The 23,199-nt window shown below is 35.1% G+C and overlaps 1 pseudogene; it reads left to right on the top strand.

The window, feature by feature from the left end:
* Positions 1 to 11,617: 11,617 nt before the first annotated feature.
* LOC150038077 (uncharacterized) lies at positions 11,618 to 18,843 on the top strand (annotated as a pseudogene).
* The last annotated feature ends 4,356 nt before the right edge of the window (positions 18,844 to 23,199 follow it).

Genomic DNA, 23,199 nt, shown 5'->3' with positions numbered 1-23,199 from the left:
ACTATTTTGAGTTCTAAATATGTTGTGCTTCATTGAATTGGAACCTTTAACGGGTGTCTTTCCTTGTATAAATCAAGCCTTTTTGTTTCTCTTGCTACTCCGTTACACCAGATCAAGGATGGAATTCCTTTTGATTTCGGACATTTTGTCCTTAATCGGATTAAACACAGCATTCAGTCTCAATCCATAAGGTTACCAATCTACTATCCTCATTTGATATGTGGAGTTTTACTTGCTCAGAAACCAAATATGATTAATGCTAATGAACTTGTTAGTCTTGTTCCTACACTTATTTCAATCCATCTCAATCTTCTGAAAATTTTTCATGTCCCAGATCTTGTTGCTTCTTTTACTGCTGCTTATGTTGATGGGCTTAGTCAAGCTCTAATCAACACTCCTTTTGGCAGTTGAGTACCGCATCATCTTTCTTTTGAGGTCAAAGAGATTGATGACCAAATTTTGAAACTTCATGAGCGAAAAGGGATTGTTGCAGGATGCTGCAAACAATGCATGTAACATTGGCAAGATCTGTTGAGGGTTCCTTCTCTCATGCACGAAGTTAATTTTTTTAGTTAAAAATGGGAAAGAGAAGTGTGGTTGGTGTTTGTTTGTTGTTGTGGTCTTGCTATTTCTTATTCTTCTTTTGGTTGTTTTTTCAGTTTTGCCTTAACAAAATATAAGCCAAATGAGGAGTTTGTTGGAGATTGCATTTGTTGGCTTCATATTTTTTTAAGGCATGGGTTTCTGCAATGTCTCAAAAATAGTCCTAACACCGGTGTCAGACAACAGATTATATTCTTGCAGAATATTTTTTCCTACTGTGAAACCCAGATTTCCATTTTTCCTACTTAAGCAGGTGGAATTTAAATTCTTTGTTGAAATGAAGGAAATTTCTAGGTGTTGAATAGATTTTCCTTGAGTAGTTTTGAGTTAAGCTTTAATTGATGAAAAATTGGCTAAGTGTTGGACTAGGCATTGCTATGCGTTGGCCATAAGATCTTGGAAAGATTACTTGGGCAAAGGGAGAATTTGAAGTGGGAGTGATGCATGCCTTAGAGGTTAGACCAACGCATTAGACTCAATGGATGCGTTGGAAGGGTTGGAAGATGGATGCGTTGGATGCGTTGGTTGCGTTGGATGCATTGGATATGTTGGATGATGGATGCGTTGGATGCATTGGATGCGGTAGATGTGTTGGACATGATGGTATGCGTCCATACGGCTGAAGGAAGGCAGCCGAGGGTGATGCGTTGGTATGGCACGAAGGCGGGCCATGCAAACGGCAGGCAAGGGCGCGGGGGCAAGCGAGGGTCGTGTTGGCCCCGATGGATGCGTTGGACCAACCTAGTGCCTTATGCGTCGATGCAGCTGAGTGTCTTATGCATCGATGCGATCGAGCATCCCATGCATCGATGCCTTGCAGCCGAGCGAGCCATGCATCGATGCGGCCGAGCGAGCCCTACGAGTGATGCTAAGCACCCATACCGAGCGAGCTCATGCATCAATGGAAGCGCCCATGCATCGAGCAGCCAAGCGAACCCTGCGAGCGATACCAAGTTTTCGTGCCAAGCGATGCATCGATGGAAGCGCACATGCGTCGAGCGGCCGAGCGAATGATGTATTGATGGAAGCGCCCATGCATCGAGCAGACGAGCAAGCCCTACCGAGCGATGCGTCGATGCCAAGCTGTCGTGTCGAGCGATGCGGCCAAGTGCCCATGCCATGCAACCCATGTGAGTCATGCGTTGATGCTAAGCCATGCGTTGGAGCCATGCGACCTTACGATGCATTGGAGGTTGGTGATGGCTTGCCAAGGGATGGATTGGACATAAGCCATGCGATAGACTAGGTTAGACACATGGTGTTGGCTCTTGCGATGGTTAAGGGTTGCGATGGTGCTATGTAGGAAGTTAAGGGAAACTAAGGATTGCTATGCGTTGGAATCATACTATGCATTGAGGACCTACTATGCGTTCTGAGTACGTTATGTGTTGATACCTTAGGCTAGTTTTATGCATTGAGAATCACCCTAGTGAACGCATATTGAAGGGAATGAACGCATAAGAAGGCTAAGCTCATAAGGAAGACGTCATCCTAACATGTGGCTCGTTGAGCAGAAACCTTCTGACTTAAGGATTTGAGGTGGAGGCTTGAAGAGACATGCAAATTTGGTCTCATGCATTGGCAATGTAGAAGTAAGACATCCATCACTTGCATGGATCAAACCTTGCTTTGGTAGACAACTCAAGCAAGAGGTGAAAGGGGCTAAAGGTTGGCAATCTTTAAGAGTAACACATGGAGGCGTAAGTGTCGATCTTGGAGAGCCTTTGGACGCCTATAAATAGGGCTAAAAACTTCAGATAAGGACTCAATTCTCTTCAAAGGACGTAAAGAAGGGTGTATTGGGAGGAGGCTATGCGTTGATGGTAAGACCATGCGTTGGTCAAGAGATTCCAATAGGGGAGATGCTGTCGGACAGAAAGGTCAGAAAGTAGCATCAACTTGGGAAGAGAAGTTCTCCCAATATACTCGTGTGTTTGAAGTGATTTTAAAGACATCTGAAAGCTAAAGAGTCTAGTTTTCATGGTGGGGTTGCCGGAGAAGAAGCTCCAAGGAATCGGGCTGGAGAATGAGGAAAAGACAGAAGGGTCAAGCTGTTAGGTAAGCTGGGCCAGTCTTGATGTTTTGATGTTTTCGGCCAAACCACAAAGAGTTATGATCTAATATTTTGAGGTAAGCTTTTTGAGACATTTTAGAGCGTATTTGTAGAAGGACATAACTCGAGATAAAGCTTAGAACTATGAGTAATTTGAGCTTTAAATTGAATCTGGAATTTAGGGTTCAAAAGAGGAGCCCGAGAAGACCAAGAAACTTCTAGAGAGAAAAGTTCCTAAACGATCAAGGTGAGTGGTAATTTCCTTTAAGTCTTAAAGCATATCTTTTAGAGTAATTGTATATGCGTAGGTTATGAATGAGTATTTAGCGTGAGAATGAGATTATGTGATTAGGATGGTCAGGGGGTCAATAGACCTAGTGCCTGAGCCCATAAGCAAAACCTCACGGGATTGTCAGGGGACACGAGAAGTCTAGTTCCTGAGCCTGTGGGAGGATCCTCGTATGGGATGGTCGGAGGGCCGTCGGGCCTAGTTTCTGAGCCCATGAGAGGGGAGCTATGTGCACATAGGAGGCAGAGGGAACGTAAAGAGTAAGCGTTGTATTTAGTAACAGTTATCTATCTACCGTGTGTGTAGGTAGACAACATACTCATTCTAGTTAGTTATCAGTTTAGCTATCTACCGTGCACGTAGATAGAAGTTGAGACCAGACTCATTCAAAGTTGAGGTTTGAATGTAATCTCATATTCGTGATATGCTTGTTATTTATGAGTTGAAATAGACTCTAGAAGTTGCCTACCACTCACTGAGCTTTGTGAAGCTCATTATGTTATTTCATGTTTTTCTTCCCAGGTAGCGAAAGGTGAGGAGGTCTAGGGTGCTGCTAAGGTCAAGGTCTGTCAAAAGCCACAGTTACACTTCCGAAGGGTTTTACAGTTGTTGTTGTAACTTTGTTGTTAAGTCTTGGAAGTTGTATAAATGTTACATTGAATAATATAAAATGGGCCTAAAAGGCATTCCGCTGTATATGAGTTATATCTTGGTATCAGAGTTATTTCCGTAAGAGTTATTAGGCAGTAAGTGTCAACCAAAGGGTTGACTGCTGCAGTCACGCCCTTCCTAGGCTAAGAGGGTGGTCTGGGACGGGGTGTGACACCTAATCTAGAAATATTCGGTAGATTCGTTTTGTCTGATATCTTTCTTTATTGAGGCGTGGCTTATCTTCTCCAAATTGGGAGTTTTCTTTTTCTTGATTCGTCTATAAAAGAATTATTATGTTGATTTTTAAAGGGAGCCATTTTTTTCGCTGCTTTTATTAATCAAGTAAGACAAGTTTTGTTCTACAGCCATTGTATATATCATGGTGTTCATTCTTGTTGCTTACTATTCTTCTGTGCAAATTCTTCATCTATTGATTACTACACATTGAAGATAATCATGGTCTTAGGGGGAGGCTAAGCTATCGCTGCTGGAGAAGAGATTCTCAATCTTGGGGGAATCTAAGATTCAGTATCGAAAGAGAAGTTCAACATCTTAGGGGATCCTAAGAATAATCAGTGAAGGGAATTCGTTGACTTAAGGAAAGATATCAAAGTGAAAGGAGTTTCATTCATTGTCGAAAGTCGAGGTAGTTAACACTAATATTGTCAAACTTAAGGAGAGCCTAAGTACAATTGAGAGGGAGTCTCACATCTAGGGGAGCCTGGGTAGCCAGTGAGTTGAGCCCTATGTGAGTCACTGTAGTGGTCATGCATTACAGATAAGTAGTTTGTTTTTCTTGGGCACACTACCGCCCAGACGTAGGTGGTTTATTGCCGAACTGGGTTACCAACTCTTGTGTTCATTTACTTGTCTTTCTGTTGTTAGTATTCTGATGTTACAATACTTGTCAGTACTTTTTGTTTGACATTCCATTTACGAGTGATGAGTCATCCTAACGCTTTTTAAACTTGTATTCAAACTCTCTGTAACTGTACCCAATAATTTTACATTAAGAAAAACAAACAAATGCTCAAACAAATTTAATAAATATGACTTCCTTGAGAATTTCTATGGGTACTAGTCGGAACTACATGTGTTGCACGTGTTTAAAAAAGATGAAAATAAAATGTATCAGTATAAGTTGAAAAGACTATTCAATCTAAGTTATATGATAAGAAAAAAATTAAAAAAAAAAAAAAAAAAGATAACATACTTAAACAAAAAAATATGTGACTTAAAAAAAATGTTTTCTTTATTTAACTCGAAGTAGATATTAGTTAGAAATAAAAATGTGGTTTTTTTAAAAAAAATACTTTATTTAACATGAAGTAGATATTAGCTAAGAGACAGATTGTGATTTTTTAAAAAAGTATTTCATTCCTGTTAAACAAAGAACCTAAAGCCTGAAGGAAGGAAATATTCGGAACAGAGAACTTACAATAATACAACGCCGGAAGAGAAAAGCTGAAATTGGTCTTTTCGAGACGAGACAGATTAGGGGAGAAGAAAGACAAGAAAGCGAATCTTCTCTTTTAGATCCTGGCCTTGGTAGAACTTGTCTTTGATTGGGATTTCGATTGAAAAGATGTGAAGGAGCTTTTTACCTAACGCTTCAATAGAATGAATTCAGTGAAAATGCATCAAAGATAGTATTTGATCTGATCCCCATGCGATGCGGCATTCAATTGCAAACAGAACACCGGTGAATTGAACAGTTAGCAAATCCCTTTAAAAAAGTAGATATTACTTATAGATAAAATGTGGGGCTATTTTCAAATATAGAAAAGTGAACCAAAATATTTACAAAATATAGCAAAATTTTAAAACTATCGATGATAGACACTGATAGACAGTGATATTGATAGACACTCATAGAAGTCTATTAGCGTCTATCATCGATAGTTCTAAAATTTTGCTATATTTTATAAATATTTTCAACAATTTTACCATTTGAAATAATTTCTCTAAAATGTGATTTTTTTTAATTCTCTTCATTTAAGGTAAAATAGATATTAGTCAAAGATAAAATGTGATTTTTTAAAATATATATAAATTTTCTTTTATTTAAGATATTAGTTAGAGATAAAATGTATTTTTTTGAAATTGTTTTCAAATACAAAAGTTCAGTATCTTCCTGTGAATTAATAAATTAGGCCTTGTACTTTTGTACAGAATAACAAATAACGAGTGAATCTTCTATTTACCTATTTGTTTCTTTTTTGATTTGTGTGTAATACGACTTGACTCTTGTTTTCTTTATTATTGATAGAAATTCTCTTGTTAAGACCTTTTGAATCAATTCAAACCAGATTCATACTAGAACCATGATGATCCAATAAAAAAACTCTTTAAAAAAAATTTAAAAATTCCCTGAGAAAGAACCCTTGGATTATAACTTTTCAATGTTTATTCGATGACAGAATATAATGGAAAAAAAAAAAGACAAAGAAACGTTTATTCTTGAACTAGTATCAATTTTTTTTTGCCTTTTGAACTTTGTAACAATTTTTTCGGAGTTCCGACGACGAGGTTTGATAAGTATGAATCATAGTTGTAATATTTGTGAGAATATCTACTCGTTGTCCCTGATGCTTCTAAAGATTGAATTACGCCGCTAGGAGTTAACGTGAAGTAGATATTAGTTAGAGATCAAATGTGAATTTTTTTCTATTTTCATTTTGATGATTTGATTATCTTCTTAATTTCAAACTTTTATTTAAACCAAGATTTTTTTAAAAAAAATCGTGATAATTCTTTCTTTTTTTTAAAAAAAAAAAATTATTGGATGATTTGATTATCCTCCTACTTTTAAACTTCAAATTAAACCAAAATATTTTTTTTTTTAATTTCGTGATAATAATCACTAGTTAGTTTTCTTTTTTTGTTTTTAATGATTTGATTATCTTATTAATTTCAAGCTTTGATTTAAACCAAGATTTAAAAAAATATATATCATGATAATTTTTTATTCTCTTAATTTTAAATTTTAATTTAAAGCAAAGTATTATTATCATTTTTTTTTGTTATCATCTTATCTTTATTATTTTTTTAATTGCTTTGGATGATATGATTGTTTTTTTTTTATTTCAAACTTTAATTAAAATAAAACATTATTGTTTTCTTTTTCTTGGTATAAAATTTCATAATGATTTTTTCATAGTTGAAAAAAAGATATTTGATTCTCAATTTTTTTTTCAAATTTTAATTTCAACAAAACTATATTTTTTTTTATGCAAACAGAAACCCTAAAAACTTAATCTCATTTTATTTGCAACGACCTTATTATTGATTTTAAACTTTATTCCAAAATTTTATGTTGGTGTGAACTTACAAACAAATTTGAAAAGAGAAAAAAAAGAAATGTAAAAAATAGTAAAAATTATTATAAACACCTAAACTCATTGGTGGGCATTTACAAAATTAAAACGTGAAAAAGAGCCTACAAAAGCATTAAAATGATCTCTCCCTTCTCTGTTACTTTGTAGGCATCTAAATTGCTTGAACTTTGAGAAATTCCTTAAACCTCAAAAGTAAGGTCTTTTCTTCATCCTCTTCAATACGTGAGTATCAATAGGTAAATCTGTTGCGTGAATTTAAAAAAAAAAATAATAAAAAAAATTAAAAAAAAAAACTATAGTAGCATATAAAAAAGTGTTATACTAAATCACTCTATATGTTTCTACAAAATTGAAAAGTGAAAAAAAATTGAAAAATGTGGCATATGTTAACAGAGAAATTAAACTTATTAAAGAAGAAAAAGAAACATGGGAAAGATGTTGCTATTAACGAAAAAAAAATACTTACAACAAAATTTCTATATATATATATATATATATAAAAAAAAGAAGAAAACAAAGAAGTTAAAGAGAGTGGGCTAACAAAATTAAATTAAAAAAAAAAAAAAGGAAAAGGGAAAGGAGATATTAAAAAAAAATAGTGAATTAAGAGATTAGAGGATAAAATATGATTTGTTTTTAGTTTCTTTTTTTTACTTTTATTTAACTTTAAATTTTAGAGATAAAACGTGGGGAAATTATTTTAAATGAAAAAAGTATTAAAAAAATTATAAACAATAGCAAAATATCACCATCTATTTGTGTCTATCTGGACCGTGATAGACAATGATAGACGTTTGTGTCTATCTACAGACAGACACAGAAAGTAGTCTATCATTGTCTATCGCAGTCTATCACAAATAAACTGTGATATTTTGCTATTATCTAGATAGACACAGATAGTAATCTATCATTACCTATCGCGGTCTATCATAGATAAACTGTGATATTTTGTTATTATCTGTAAATATTTTTATTCATTTTCTTATATTTGAAAATAACCCTAAAATGTGAAAAGATTTTCGTGAATAAGAGATTAGATGATAAAATATGATTTTTTTTATTTATTTATTTTTCCTTTATTGAATGTGCAATAGATATTAGTAATAAAATGAGATTCTTTTTTGTGATTAGATGTGAGATTACGTAAGATATCCCAATAACCATCAACTAAAAGGGGTAAAAGGGGAAATTCCTTTATTTAATATGAAGTAGAGATTATTAGTGATAAAATGTGATATTTAAAATAAGAGATTAGATAACAAAATGTGATTTTTTTTTTTTTTTACCTTTATTTAACTGTAGATATTAGGGATAAAATGTGATTTAAAAGGAGATTTTCATAATAAGAGATTAGAGGATAAAATATGATTTTTTAAATTTCTTTTCTCTTTATTTAATGTGTAGTAGGTATTAGTGATAAAATGAAATGTATTTAATGATACATATGAAATTATGTAAGAAATCTCAATAACCATCAAGTAAAATAGGCAAAAGGGGAAATTAAATGTTTCTCCCTAGTAGCCACTTTTAGATAGTATAGATAATTTGATTACCCTCTTACTTCTACACTTTAAATTAAATAAAAATAATTCTATTTATTTTTGTAAAATTTTGTGATAATAATCTCTTAGTTTTTTTATATTATTATTATTATCTTCTTAATTTCAAATTTTGACTTAAAACCAATATTAAAAAAAATGTGATAACCATTTTTAAAAAAAATAGGTTAAATTATAAAAAAAAATGCCCATGTACTTTACACTGTGTAAAAAATGCCCATAAGTTTCAAAAGTTTCAAAAATAACCTTAAACTTTTAAAAATAGTTCAAACAATACTCTTGCCGTTAGTTTTGGATGGAAACCGTTAAAGTTTTGTTTCAAAAACATTCTTGAACTTTCAAAACGTTTCAAAAATACTCTTAACTTAATAAAAGTTGAAAAATACATTCACCGCTAGTATTGAAAAAAAAAATCGTTAATTCTTCGTGACAAAATTGACTTTAAAAATAAAAAAGTTTAAAAAATGCTCCTATTGTTCAATTTGTTTGAAGTTTTCTTAAGTTCAAAAAAGCTAATTTTAAAATAGATTATATAGATATCCTCACTTTTTTAATATAGGTACTCTCATATTTTTCTAATTTTCCAACTAGCTTACATCAATGTTCTCAACAGCCAAAATAAAAACAAAAAATTTAAGCTAAAACATAAAACACCACAAAATTTCACAAAATTCACAAATCAAAATCTCCTCTTAAAACATATAAATAGTCAAATAAAAAAAAAGTATTTGACTATTTATCATACATATAGGTACTCTCATATTTCTCTTAATTTTCCAATTCTTAACTCACACCAATTTTCTCAACAACCAAAACATACCAAAACATTGCAATGCTGAAGGCCCCTTCACGAAGCACCTTGGAGAGCAAATTGGAAGGAGTGTCTCTTCATGAACGCGTATCAAATGGAGAGCAATGTTGTAAACCCGAGACTTTTCTTGAATTATTTGCTCTTGTCACATATTGTAGGATGTTGGATTTAAGTTATTGTTGCTCCATTGTTGAAGAAAAATGGCAAAGCTTTTGGTTGAGGTTGTCTTTGATAATTTTGGAATTTATTAATAAAGAAAAGAAAGGACAGGAAATAAAAAAAAAATGAAAGGAAATAGGAACCCATTCGGTGCTTAATGGTATTAAGTGAGAACCCACCACCACCTAACCTATTTCAGCCCATTTCTCCATCATTTCCCATCATATTTTCAGAGAATTTCGAGAGAGAGAGTGAAGGAAGAGGAAGAAGAACTAAGAGGTGAGACCTGACTTTCTTGAAAGATCCATTTTCTAACCAATTTCATGAAGGAAGCTTGAGCTAAATCTGATGTTAAGTTAATGGTTTTTGAAAAGGAAAACAGAGCACAGAATTTTCGTGCAAATCAGAAGGATCTCTAGTTTTCTCTGGTTTTTCGAACATTCTGGGGTGTACAGGTTGAATTAGAAGTTCAATTTAGTATGGTTGAAAAGCTTATTCAATTTTTTATAACTTACATGAAGAATTTGTGAGCCAAAAATAACTAGAAGTAGGTTTCATTTCAGGAGAAAGGTAAAGGGTAGCAGAGAAGCACGAATCTGTATTTACTGTGTTCGAGGGATTTCTGGACAAATCTGTTTAAATTCTTGTTTTTATTCCTTCAGGTAAGTTGTAGAGCGTTCAAAAATGAAGAGTTTGATATATAGTACATTAATTTTGGTCAAGTATTGAGGAAGTTATGAGTATTGGAAGTTAGGATATTGAATCTGAAAAATCTGGAAAAAAAAAGTGTGAAGTATGATTTTATTTCTAGAATTTAGAATTCATGAGCATGGAATGACAAGACGATTTATAGTTCTGATGCTCGGTTTTGGTTTTTTTGACAGGCCAAGAGGAAATAGGTCGAGTCTACAGACCAGGGAACTAGCCAAGACTGTGAGTGACAAAACGAATTTCGAAAATGATTTCTAAACTGTAATTTATGCTTAAATGGTTTACATGCTTGCATATGAACTTATGAATGATACATATTTCTATAAATGGTTTCAAGCATAAGTTTTGAGCTTAGATTTTCTAATGAGGTTTATATACGAGCACGTGATTATTGAATTCCTGAAAATTAGTTGAAACGATATCATTTAAAGTAAAGTATGTATTAGCAAGTACTGTTAAAAGATTTTCAGTTTTTCACGAGCAAGTTGAGTAAGCTTGAGTTTTACGAAATATAAAGATAAGCAGGCATGTTTAGGTATTTTCATGTGGTTTTCTGAGACTTTTATTGACTACATGACTGAGATATTGAACCTGAGGCTATATGGTACCGTGTACACACAGGTTATATTTCGTTGTTGATGTTGAGTGTACTCTGTGACAACAATTCTGTCATGAGTGTTGGGCGGGCCCCACTTCAAAAAAGACGATGGGAGTGCTGGGCGGGCCCCACTACATCGTAGAGCTAGTAAACATTGGTTGTACTAGGCATGCCCTACACAACGTTGATTTGTCATGTTAGTTAAAATGTTTTATATACTTGATATGCCTTGCTAGATTTTAATGACGTACTTGCGGAATATTTGAGAAAGCTTTTAGCGTTACACGTTTATGTTTAACGCTTTGATTGAACAGATTCATACGTTTAAAAGTTTATCACGTGTTCTGATTTGCGGATTTACAGTTTTAAATTTAGTCACTCACTGGGCTTCATAACTCCCTCTTTCAAAATGTTTTCCCACTTTTCAAGTAGAGATCGAGCTCCCAATGCCTGATAACTGCCAAAGTCTGTTTTCTGCTAAAAGCTTCCAGATCAAGCTCTATACGTGGGTGGAGTTGTACATTGTATCTGTTTGTATTGTAAATGTCTTTGTAAGAACTGGATAGTTTATGGTTGTGTAAGCACTAGATGTCTTGGTTATGTAAACCCACCAGTTGGATATGTTTTTGGTTGTGATATCTCTATCAGGTTATTTTCCAAATCGAGTTATGCCAGGACTGCACTTCATGTGTGTCTAAAGGTTTTCAGGGGTTCCGCTGTGTTGTGTTACATGTAAAGTATTTTATATCTAAGGTTAGTTTGTTTATCAGGTTCAACGTTTCAGCAGGGTCAACAGGTATTGTTAGAGGAGGACGATGTCTGTTGGCTTCACGCCATCTCCCTGACTAAACTAGCAGATAGTTTGGGAGGGGGTGTGACAACTTGGTATCAGAGCGATTAGCTCCATGGGAAATGAGACAGAGCAATTAGTGCTTAGAAGAATCTAGGAAGTAAATAGTTAGACGTTGAGTCAGTTCAGATAGAACTAGCATAATATGGTCCAAGTATAGATAAGAGTGAGTCCAGTCAGGACTAGAATGTGGGTAGAAGTTTAATATCATGCATCTAAGTTAAGTATCTATAGCATGTCTTATGTGTTGATATGTTATAGGAGTCATGCCACCACGTACCAGCAAACGACGCAGGCAGAATCAGGATGGGACGCAGGATCCTACCCAAGGTCAATCTGAAAGAGGAACCAGTACCCCGAGAGTTCCGACTGAAGCAGGAAACGAGTAGTTTTCTAGATCTGCACATGAGGTAAGTAGGCCAGAGAGAGCAGGGCCTGGTGATCCGAAAAAGATGTATGGAATAGAACGGCTGAAGAAATTAAGAGCGACATTGTTTGAGGGTTCCACAGATCCAGCTGACGCTGAAGATTGGTTAAATATGTTTGAGAAATGCTTCGATGTGATGAGCTGTCCTGAGGAGTGAAAAGTCAGATTGGTCACATTCCTGCTGTAGAATAAGGCAGAGGGATGGTGGAAATCCATATTAGCCAGGCGCAGTGATGCACGTACGTTAGACTAGCAGACTTTCAGAGGCATATTCGAAGACAAGTATTATCCCAGCACATACTGTGAGGCAAAGAGAGATGAGTTCCTAGGGCTGAAGCAAGGGTCACTTTCAGTGGCCGAGTACGAGAGAAAGTATTGAGCTTTCACGGTATGCTGATAAAAAAACAAAATCAATGTGAAATTTTTGAGTAGTCTATTTCCCGTGATTGTGGCATCTGAGAATGACAGGTGTCGAAGGTTTGGAAGAGGGCTGCATTTTGAGATACGTATGCCGGTTACAGCTATTGCTAAGTGGACGGATTTTTCCCAGTTAGTAGAGACTGCCCTACGTGTGGAGCAGAGTATAACAGAGGAGAAATCAGTATTGGAGCCTAGTCGTGGGGCTTCAACAGCTAGTGGTTTCCGAGGTCATGAGCAGCGGAGGTTCACACCTGGAGTGAATGTTTCAGGCCGTCAAGACTTTAAGCGTCGGACTGGTGACCATTCATCAAGGCAGATGAATTCAGGTAGTGCCTATCAGAGGCAAAGCCAGAAAGCACCCAGTCAGTCTGCTAGTTCAGCAGCAAGACCGCAGATGGGTCAGAAGTCCGTTACTAGTGAAACCAGGAGAACCTCATGTGCAAGTTATGGCAGGAATCATCGGGGTCAATGTCTTGTTGGTGCCAGTGTGTGTTACCAATGTGGACAGCCAGGGCATTTCAAGAGAGACTGTCCACAGTTGAGAGCAGCAGTTCAGAGGGTCCAGGGTGTTGAGTCCCACACAGTTGAGCAGTCGAGAGTCTCAGCGGTTGCAGAAGAGGGCACCAGCAGTGCAAAGCAGAAGGGAGTTGTGGGGAGACCTAAGCAGCAGGGAAAAGTCTACGCTATGACTCAACAGGAAGCAGAGGATGCATCAAACGTGATTACTGGTACAGTTTTTATTTGTAATGTACCTGCACGTGTTTTATTAGATTCAGGTGCTACGCATTCCTTTGTTTCTAATATGTTTCTAACTAAGCTGAATAGGATGCTAAAGCCTTTATCTGAGGGGTTAGTTATATACACTCCAGTTGGTGACGTTTTATTAGTCAATGAAGTGTTGCGTGATTGTGAGGTTTTAGTAGAAGGTCTCAGTATGCTAGTGGATCTTCTTCCACTAGAGTTGCAAGCGTTGGATGTAATTTTGGGAATGGATTTCTTATTCACTCACTATGCTTCTATGGATTACCATAGGAAGGAAGTGACTTTTAGGAAACCAGGTTTGGCTGAAGTGGTTTTCAGGGGTGAGAGGAAGATTATTACTACGAGTTTGATTTCAGCTCTGAAAGTTGAGAAGTAGTTGAGAAAGGGTTGCACAGCGTTTCTTGCACACGTAGTAGAGGTACAAGAAGAAAAGCTAAAACCAGAAGATGTTCCTGTAGTGAACGAATTTCTTAATGTTTTTCCAGCTGATCTATCATGTTTTCCACCTGATAGAGAGGTGAAGTTCACTTTGAATTGTTACCAGGAACAATACCTATTTCACAGGCGCCGTACAGAATGGCTCCGAGCGAGCTTAAGGAGTTGAAGGTGCAATTACAAGAACTAGTTGACAAGGGATACATCAAGCCTAGTGTATCGCCTTGGGGAGCTCTAGTGTTATTCGTGAAGGAGAAAGATGGTACCCTCAGGTTATGCATTGATTACAGGCAGTTAAACAAGTTCACGATACGTAACAAGTATCATCTACCATGCATTGATGACTTATTTGACCAGTTAAGGGGAGCAACAGTGTTCTCTAAGATTAATTTGAGGTTAGGATACCACCATTTAAAGGTTAGAGAATCAGATATTCCTAAGACAGCATTCAGGACAAGGTATAGGCACTATGAGTTTTTAGTGATGCCATTTGGTTTAACGAATGCGCCAGCAGTTTTCATGGACCTCATGAACAGGATCTTCCATCAGTACTTAGATCAGTTTGTGATAGTGTTCATCGATGACATACTAGTTTACTCAATTGACAGGAAAGCCCATGAGAAACATCTGAGAATTGTTTTACAGACACTATGTGATAAACAGTTCTACGCTAAGTTCAGCAAATGTGAGTTCTGGTTGAAACACGTAGTGTTCTTAGGGCATGTAGTTTCAGCGGACGGAGTTAGTGTTGATCTGCAGAAAATGGAAGTTGTTGTCAACTGGGAGAGACCAGCTAGTGCAACAGAGGTACGTAGTTTCCTAGGCTTGGCCGGACATTACAGACGTTTTGTTGAGGATTTCTCACGATTACCATTACCCTTGACAGCTTTGACAAGGAAGAATGTTAAGTTTGAGTGGTTGGATAAATGTGAACGGAGTTTCCAGGAGCTGAAGAAGAGATTAGTGACAGCACCTATTCTGACACTTCTTGTAACAGGGAAGGAGTATGTGATCTATTGTGACGCTTCGAGGCAAGGATTAGGTTTCGTGCTTATGCAGGAAGGAAAGGTAATAGCTTATGCTTCAAGGCAGTTGAAGAAGCATGAGTGTAATTACCCTACCCATGATCTTGAGCTAGCAGCAGTTGTTTTAGCACTGAAGATCTGGAGACATTATTTATTCGGTGAAAAGTGCCACATTTTCACAGATCATAAGAGCCTAAAGTATATCTTTGATCAGAAAGAGCTGAACCTGAGACAGAGGCGATGGCTAGAACTGAATACCATCCGGGTAAGGCTAATGTAGTGGCAGATGCATTAAGTAGGAAGTCGAGACTTCCGAAGAGTGCCTTGTGTGGTATTCGAGCAACCTTGCTAAGTGAGTTAAGAGGTTTCAGGGCGGTTATGACTGTAGAGAGTTCAGGGAGTCTTTTAGCTCAATTTTAGGTTAGGTCTTCTCTAGTAGCAGAGATTGTGAGAAGTCGCCAGAGGATAGTAACTTACAGAAGATGCTTGCAAAGTCCAAGCAAGGCCCAGAGGCAGAATTTGAGTTGAGAGCAGACGAAGCCATGGTTAAGCAGAGAAGACTATGCGTTCCGAGTATTAGTCAGCTTAAGGGTGCTATACTAGAGGAAGCTCAAAGTTCAGCTTACGTTATGCATCCAGGAAGCACCAAGATGTACGAAACTTTGAAGAAAACTTATTGGTGGCCTGGTATGAAGCGAGAGATAGCCAAATATGTTGATAAATGTTTGATCTTAAACCAGTGAGACAGAGGCCAGGAGGACTCCTTAATTCACTGCCAGTGCCGGAGTGGAAGTGGGAGCATATTACCATGGATTTTCTATTTGGATTACCTCATACTACTGGTGGACGTGATGGTATATGGGTAATAGTAGACTAATTGACCAAGACAGCACGGTTTATACCGATTAAAGCGACGTCTACACTAGATTAGCTAGCTAAGCTATACGTCGACAGGACTGTGAGTCAGCATGAAGTGCCAGTGTCTATAGTTTCAGATAGGGATCCGAGGTTTACTTCTAAGTTTTGGCCTGGTGTGTAGAAAGCAATGGGAACAAAGTTGAAGTTCAGTACAGCGTTTCATCCCCAAACAGATGGTCAATCAGAGAGGACCATCCAGACCTTAGAAGACATGTTGAGAGCATGTGTCCTTCAGCTTAAGGGAAGTTGGGATACCCACTTATCACTTATGGAGTTTACTTATAATAACAGATATCAGTCTAGTATCGGTATGGCACCATTTAAGGCTTTATATGGTAGGCCATGCAGAACTCTTGTATGCTGGAATGAAGTGGGAGAGCGAAAGCTAGTTGGTCCTGAGTTAGTATAAGTTACGTCAGACAATATTAAGTCGATTAGAGAGAACCTGAAGATAACTCAAGATCGACAGAAGAGCTATGCAGATAAGCGACAAAAAGACTTAGAATTCCAGGTTGGAGATCAAGTTTTCTTAAAGTTATCTCCGTGGAGAGGTGTTCTTCGCTATGAGAGGAAAGGTAAGCTGAGTCCTAGATATATTGGTCCTTATCGGATAATAGAACAAGTTGGACCAGATGCCTATAGACTTGAGTTGCCAGCAGAACTTGCTCGAATACATGATGTTTTCCATGTGTCCATGTTGAGGAAATATATTCCAGATCCATCACATGTGTTGCAAGCACAACCGGTTGAGCTGAAAGAAGACGAGTTATAAAGAGGGAGTGGTTCAGATCCTCGACAGAAAGGAGCAAGTTTTGAGGAACAAAACGATCCCACTCGTGAAGGTCCTTTAGAGACATCACAGAGTGGGGGAGGCAACCTGGGAATAATAAAACCAGATGAGGAGAAGTTACCCGACACTCTTCACCTAAGGACTTCTAAATTTCGAGGAAGAAATTTCATAAGGGGGAGGTAAGTTGTAAACCTGATACTTTCCTTTGATTATTTGCTCTTGTCACATATTGTAGGATGTTGGATTTAAGTTATTGTTGTTCCATTGTTGAAGAAAAATGGCAAAGCTTTTGGTTGAGGTTGTCTTTGATAATTTTGGAATTTATTAATAAATAAAAGAAAAAACGGAAATGAAATAAAGAAAAGAAAGAAAGAAAAGAAAATGAAAAGAAATGGGAACCCATTCGGTGCTTAATGGTATTAAGTGAGAACCCACCACCGCCTAACTCATTTCAGCCCATTTCTCCATCATTTCCCATCAGATTTTCAGATCATTTCGAGAGAGAGAATGAAGGAAGAGGAAGAAGAAGCTTGCTGCAGGTTGGAGGTTCAAGAAGGGAGGAAAAAGTTCATGCAAGTGCAACCATGGAAGAATCTGGGTTCAACCTGCCTATCTCTGGTTTTTAAGTCGGTTTGAGCTACACAAGAAGAACTAAGAGATGAGGCCTAACTTCCTTGAAAGTTAATCCATTTTCTAACAAATTTCTTGAAGGAAGCTTGACTAAATCTGATGTTAAGTTAATGGTTTTTGAAAAGGAATACAGAGCACAGAATTTTCGTGCAAATCAGAAGGATCTCTGATTTTCTCTGGTTTTTCGAACATTCTGGGGTGAACAGGTTGAATTAGAAGATCAATTGGGTATGGTTGAAAATCTTATTCAATTTCCTATAACTTACATGAAGAATTTGTGAGCCAAAAATGACTAGAAGTAGGTTTCATTTCAAGAGAAAGGTAGAGGGTAGCAGAGAAGTACGAATCTGTATTTGCTGCGTTTAGGGGATTTCTGGACAAATCCGTTTAGAACCTCGTTTTTATTCCTTCAGGTAAGTTGTAGAGGGTTCAAAAATGAAGAGTTTGATATATAGTAAATTAATTTTGGTCAAGTATTGAGGAAGCTATGAGTATAGGAAGTTAGGATATTGAATCTGGAAAATCTGGAAAAAAAAGTGTGAAGTATGATTTTATTTCTAGAATTTAGAATTCATGAGCATGGAATGACAAGACGATTTATAGTTCTGATGCTCGGTTTTGGTTTTTTTAACAGGCCAAGAGGAAATAGGTCGAGTCTACAGACCAGGGAACTAGCCAAGACTGTGAGTGACAAAACGAATTTCGAAAATGATTTCTAAACTGTAATTTATGCTTAAATGGTTTACATGCTTGCATATGAACTTATGAATGATACATGATTTCTATGAATGGTTTCAAGCATAAGTTTTGAGCTTAGATTTTCTAATGAGGTTTATATACGAGCACGTGATTATTGAATTCTTGAAAAGTAGTTGAAACGATATCATTTAAAGTAAAGTATGTATTAGCAAGTACTGTTAAAAGATTTTCAGTTTTTCACGAGCAAATTGAGTAAGCTTGAGTTTTACGAAATATAAAGATAAGCAGGCATGTTTAGGTATTTTCATGTGGTTTTCTGAGACTTTTATTGACTACATGACTGAGATATTGAGCCCAAAGCTATATGGTACCGTGTGCACACAGGTTATATTCCATTGTTGACGTTGAGTGTACTCCGTGACAACGATGTTGTCGTCAGTGTTGGGCGGGCCCCACTTCGAAAAAGACGATTGGAGTGCTGGGCGGGCCCCACTACATCATAGAGCTAGTAAATTTTGGTCTTACTAGGCGTGCCCTACACAACGTTGATTTGTTATGTTAGTTAAAATGTTTTACATACTTGATATGCCTTACTAGATTTTAATAACGTACTTGCGGAATATTTAAGAAAGCTTTTAGCGTTACACGTTTATGTTTAATGCTTTGATTGAACAGATTCATACGTTTAAAGGTTTATCACGTGTTCTAATTTGCGGATTTACAGTTTTAAATTCTCACTGGGCTTCGTAGCTCACTCTTTCAAAATGTTTTCCCACTTTTCAGGTAGAGATCGAGCTCCCGGTGCCTGATAACTGCCAAAGTCTGTTTTTTGCTAAAAGCTTCCAGATCAAGCTCCATACGTGGGTGGAGTTGTACATTGTGTCTGTTTGTATTGTAAATGTCTTTGTAAGAACTGGATAGTTTATGGTTGTGTAAGCACTAGATGTCGTGGTTGTGTAAACCCCAGTTGGATATGTTTTTGGTTGTGATATCTCTATCAGGTTATTTTCCAAACAGAGATATGTTAGGATTGCACTTCATGTGTGTCTAAAGGTTGTTCCGCTATGTTGTGTTCCATGTAAAGTATTTTATATCTAAGGTTAGTATGTTTATCAGGTTCAACGTTTCAGAAGGGTCAACAGGTATCGTTAGAAGAGGACGATGTCTGTTGGCTTCACGCCATCTCCCTGACTAAGCTAGCAGATAGTTTGGGAGGGGGTGTGACAAATGCGGCACCATAGGGCAAGACTGCAATGCTTGCCTAGTAGGCTATCTCTCTAAATGGCGCGGGGCACAAGTGTCGTAGCACTTGCTCAATTTCACCGTTTTGCCTCTCATTGTTTGCTAATTGCTCCATTTAAGCCCCAATTGCATCCGAAACGTCCGGACGGCTTCTTTTGCTTGATAGCCTATCTAAGAACTAAAATAAATATTAAATCCCTACGAACCAACATGATTTAGGCTAATACTTTTTTTATTTGATTATTTATCATTTTGGTATGTTTCAAGAGGAGATTTTTATTTTGGAATTTTGTGAAATTTTATGGTATTTTATGTTTTAACTTAAAATGTTGGTTTTTATTTTGGTTGTTGAGAAAATTGATATAAGCGAATAATTGAAAATTTAAGAGAAATATGAGAGCAGTTATACGAAAAAAAATGATCATATCTATATAATTTATTTTAAAATTAGTTCTTTTCAAACTTAAAAAACTTCAAACAAATTGATCAGTAGAAGCATTTTTTTTTTAATTTTTAAAGTCATTTTTGTCACGAGGAATTAACAATTTTTGTTCATATACTAACGGTGGAGGTATTTTTGAACTTTTATTAAGTTAAGAATATTTTTTAAACGTTTTGAAAGTTCAGGGGTATTTTTCAAACAAAATTTAACAGTTTCCATCCAAAACTAACGACAAGGGTATTGTTTGAATTTTTTTTTTTTTTTTTAAGATTATAGGTACTTTTAAAACTTTTTAAAAACTTCATAGGCATTTTTGACACAAAGTGTAAAGTTGAGAGACATTTTTTATAGTTTATCTATTTTTTTATTGAATAATTTGATTACCCTCTTACTTTTAGATTTTAAATTAAACCAAAATAATTATTTTTTATTTTTTTAAAACTTTGTGATAATAATCTTTTAGCTAGTTTTCTTATTATCTTCTTAATTTTAAATTTTGATCTAAACCAATATTTTTTAAAAATATATATATATCGTGAAATTTTTCTAATTAATAAAAAAAAATTATTGAATGATTCGATTAGCCTCCTAATTCTAAAATTTAAATTAAACCAAAATATTTTTCTATTTTTCTATTTTTATTTTTTTAGAATAGTTGATTTGATTATTCTCTTAGTTTTAAACTCTAATTTAAACCAAAGTATAATTATTTTTCATTACAACCTTATCTATATTAAATTTTTTTAATTGATTTGGATGATGCCTTTGATTTCAAACTTAAATAATACAGAATATTATTGTTTTTTATTTTGTATAAAATTTTATAATGATTCGTTCCTAGTCGTAGAAAAGATGAATTGATTATGCTCCTAATTTCAATTATTTCTCAAATTTTAATTTCAACAAAAATATAATTTTTTTACGCAAAAAGAAACTCTAAAAACTTAATCTATTTTGATTTGTAATGATTTCTTCTTGATTTTAAACTTTATTCCATTTTTTTAGTGAATTGGTGTGTACTTATAACAAATTTGAAAAGAGAAAAAAAGCATGTAAAAAATAGTAAAAATTATTATAAACCCCTAAACACATTTGTGTGCATTTACAAAAATAAAAAATGTGAAAAAACTAATTAAAACGATCAACTACAAAAGCATTAAAACAATCACTTTTTTCTCTATAACTTTGATGACCTCTAAATTGTTCGAACTTTGAGAAGAATCTTGAACCTTAAAAGTAAAGTATTTTCTTCACCTTCTTCGGTAAGTGAGGATCAGTAGCTGAGTTTGTTGTGTATATAGAAAAAAAAATAAAAGCATATAAAAAATGTTAAATCAAATTACTCTATATGTTTTTACAAAATTGAAAAGTAAAAAAAAAAAAAAAAAATGAAAAAGATGACATAGGTTAAACCAAAAAGGAGAGGAAAATGTGAGATCTTCCTATAGAAGATAGAAGAGATACTTGAAACAAAGAAACTAAACTTCAAGGAAGGAAAAGAAATATTGGAAAAGATGTTGCTATTAACAAAATTAAAAAATACCTACAACAAAATTTCTAAAAAGAAGAAGAATAAGGTAAAGAAGTTAGAGAGAGTCAGTTAACAAAATAAAAAGAATTTTTTTTTAAAAAAAAAAAAAAGATACCGGATGGAAAAGGGGAGCTTGGAATTAGCTATTCATAGAGAAAATTTATATCTCGAATCATTATTTTATTTATTATTATTTTTTAATGTTCATTTATTTAATAGGAAGTATAGATCATTATAGATAAATTGTGATTTTTTTAGAAAAAATCGTGAATAAGAGATTAGGGGATAAATTGTGATTTGTTTTTAATTTGTTTACCTTTATTTAATTTGATGTAGATATTAAAGATAAAATGTGATTTTTAAAAAAAATTGTGAATAAGAGTTTAGAGGATAAAATATGGTTTTTTTAAACAAAAAAAATCCTTTATTTAAATAGAAGTGGAGATTATTAAAGATAAAATGTGATTTTTTTTAAAATGCTTTTCATGAATTAGAGATTAGAGATTTTTTTAATAATTTAAATGTAAAATTACATAATATATCCCAATGATCATCAACTAAAATTGCCAAAAGAGAAAATTAATTTTTTTTAATAGATGGTTAGATTGTTAGATAAAAGTGCTTTTCAATTTCTAAAAATATTGAGAAATACCATACGAACATGAGTTTTAGAATTGTGAAATGTGTTTTTAGTTAATTGCAAAGTACTTTTCGTAATTTTCCCAATCTTTTTTGTTTTAGCCAAAAACATCAAGTAAGTGTTTTTCCATAAACCACTCGCTTTTGAATTATCAAAAACATACTTTCACAATGTTTAAAAACGTGATGGTTCTTAATTGTATGTGCTTTGATCACGATAAAAATATTTTTCAACTGTAGTTTTTTAAATATTTACCAAAAGAAAAACCTCTTCATCTAAAACTACCTCTTATTAAAAGTAATAATTTAGAAGAGAAGTTACTGTTCGCACGAGATTTCAAGAGAAATTTATTTCGTGAAACTTGAACTTTGTATTTGTATTAATTTTATGGAAAGTGAATACAGTCTCTAATACATATTATTTTGATGCTTTCAAAATAACTATAGTCTTTAAGCTGGTTGATCTTCTTGAATGATCGACCTTTGGGCTTGTTGGTCTTTTTGGACGATCCGTCTTTAAGCTTATTGATCTTCTTCGACGATCAGCCTTTGGGCTTTTTGATCTTCTTCGATGATCGACCTTTGAGCTTGTTGATCTTCTTGGATGATCGGTCTTTGAGCTTGATGATCTTCTTGGATGATCGGCCTTTGGGCTTGATGATCTTCTTGGATGATTGGCCTTTGGGCTTGATGATCTTCTTGGATAATCGACCTTTGGGCTTTTTTATTTTCTTAGGTGATCGGCCTTTGGGCTTGTTGATCTTCTTGGGTGATCGGTCTTTGGGCTTGATGATCTTCTTGGGTGATCGGTCTTTAGGCTTGTTGATCTTCTTGGATGATTAGTATTCGCACGAGGCTTCCAGAGAAACTTGTTTCGTGGAGTTGAACTTAAGTTGGTGTTGATATTGATTTGATGTGATGTGGTTCGATCTCTAGTACTTGATCCTCTGATTCTCTCTCGATTGAACGCGTACACTTGATGTATAAAAGCGACACGTGTGGACGTTCTTGAGCTTTGATTCTTGGAAGAATGCTTGTATCTTCAAAGGACTTCATTCTTCAAACGTGTTCAGAATGCTTGTATCTTTTTCAGCCTTCAGAATGCTTGCATCTTCAAAGGACTTCAGTCTTCAAGCGTGGTCAGAATGTTTCTATCTTCAAAGGACTTCAGTCTTCAAGCGTGGTTAGAATGTTTGTATCTTCAAAGGACTTCGGTCTTCAAGCGTGGTTAGAATGCTTGTATCTTCAAAAGACTTCAGTCTTCAGGATGCTTCATCTTCAAAGGGCTTCAGTCTTCAAGCATGGTCAGCTTCAGGAGTCAAGGAGTCCCAATTTGTTCGCACGAGATTTCAAGAGAAATTTATTTCGTGGAACTTGAACTTTGTATTTGTATTAATTTTATGGAAAGTGAATACAATCTCTAATACATATTATTTTGATGCTTTCAAAATAAACTATAGTCTGTAAGCTAGTTGATCTTCTTGAATGATCGGCCTTTGGGCTTGTTGACCTTCTTGGACGATCCGCCTTTAGGCTTATTGATCTTCTTCGACGATCAACTTTTGGGCTTTTTTATCTTCTTCGATGATCGACCTTTGGACTTGTTGATCTTCTTGG

Source organism: Benincasa hispida, chromosome 2, assembly GCF_027475165.1.
Source record: "Benincasa hispida cultivar pf3 chromosome 2, pf3_genome.v1.1, whole genome shotgun sequence".
Lineage (NCBI taxonomy): Eukaryota > Viridiplantae > Streptophyta > Magnoliopsida > Cucurbitales > Cucurbitaceae > Benincasa > Benincasa hispida.
This window is presented reverse-complemented; position numbering and strand designations above follow the sequence as displayed.